The sequence below is a fragment of the Abrus precatorius genome, unplaced genomic scaffold (assembly GCF_003935025.1).
Source record: "Abrus precatorius isolate BTA unplaced genomic scaffold, Abrus_2018 Scaffold11, whole genome shotgun sequence".
Classification (NCBI taxonomy): Eukaryota; Viridiplantae; Streptophyta; class Magnoliopsida; order Fabales; family Fabaceae; genus Abrus; species Abrus precatorius.
In genome coordinates, this window is record NW_020874303.1 from 814,842 (window position 1) to 816,799 (window position 1,958).

Below are 1,958 nucleotides of genomic sequence, written 5' to 3' on the forward strand. Positions count from 1 at the left end.
TCAATAATAATTAAATATTGCAATTATATAATAACTAGAATACCAACATGGGTGGACGGGCAGGGGATGTATTTTTACAGTTTTATAACAGATATTTTTAAATTTTATAATATAAATTATTAGAAAAATCGAAATGTAGAAAAAATTATATCACTGCAACGAAAAAATTATATTTTAAAAAATTAATTTAAAAAAAACGAAATTAAAATTTATATTGACAAACAATTTTTTTACATATAAAAAGAAAAAATATTTTTAAAAATAAAAATAAATTATTATTTTTATCATACATGTCACACTCTAAATTTTCATTTTTAATTTTTCATTCATTTTTTTTTTATAATTCTTTTATTCTTCTCATAACATATTGCATTCTTTATTGTTATAGTAAGTTTCTTTTTTATTATTATCTTTTTCATAATTTGCTCTAAGCTCTCTCATCAAAATTCTCTTTTATCTCAACTTCATGTGAAGAATTAAGTAATACTTAAGAAAAAAGTATCAAAAATATTTAAATTCTTTACCTTAAAAGAATGTTGGAACATCAATAAATAATTTTGAAATATCAAATTCTATCTTCAAATCAAATTGTCTATTTACTAGACTTCATACTAATTGTTCAGAGTATTCAAAGAGAAAGAATAAGAAGAAGAAAAAGTAAGAAGATGAATCTTGTTAATAAATTATATATCAAACGATAGTTCCATCACTTGCATCATATATTTAATAAATAAACCTATGTATATATTATTAGTGATGTGTTTCACATAATAGGTGTGAAGATTCAATGATATTAATGAAGTTTAGTAGTGTGAAAAAAGTAAGTATAAATATTAGTAATAGAGACCAATTTTTTTAGAGCAAGTAGGAGTTGTGGTATCTCCAAAATTTTGTTTACTACTTATATTTCTATATAAAAATATTTTTGGACACCCCAATATTATTCATTATACCTCTAATTTTTTATATTAATTTTTAATGATTATTATTATTTTAATATATTATTTTAAAAATTTGATAAATTTATTTATAATTAGTATGAATTTAAATTGAATAACTTTACCCTATATACCAAAAATTTAGGTCAAGTTCTGACCCCTTATTTCCTAAATAGATCATTGATCAATTGGATTTTTATAACATTATTTCCTCTCATTCCTAGCTCATTAATCTTCTTTTGTGCCTAATAGGTTGAATTGGATCATTTTATGATGTTTGAATTTTATTTGGACTTTATTTAACTTTTTCAGTATTTGGCAAATTCTAATACTGTTTTAGTTTCTGGACCATATCTTGAGTTGTAGAACTCCTTTCATTATAATTCTTGATTTGTAGGAAAGCTAAGAGAAAGGTACACAATTCCTATGAAGAGGTCAGAAACCAATTTTGATGATAAGAAGCTGAAACTGGGCCTGGAAAAAGTCAGAATGCTGCAGTCGCAGATCCTGAGCAAGGTGCAGTATTTGGCCCATATCTCAGTCCACAAATGTCCGATTAAGCCTATTCCAGTGGTGTTTTGAAGCTAACATCCAAGGCTACAATTGTCCTTCAGGCCACGAACCAAAACGAGGCCGTTCATAGCCGAAAAAATAGAACAAAGTGACGAATGGAATTTTTGAATTTTAAATTTTGAATTTTAAGTTGTTTTTAGCTCCTCTTCTCTTCTCTCTCTCTTTTTTTTCTCTTCCATTTTTACTTTTCGTTTTCCTCAATTAATGGAGGCTTAGACTTTCATCTAGTCCAAGGATTGAAAAAGGATTGAGACACTCTTGAGGATCGGTTTTGCAATTTATTCAACAACAAATTTGGTTTCATCTCTTCCTTCTTTCTCCTTTTGCTAATTATGATTTCGAATTGAAGTTCTTCGTTTGGACTAATAATTTTGCAGTTGTTTGATTATATATTATTCAGTTGATGTATGTAATTAATTCTTGAAGGAGTGTGAATTAGATTTTCAG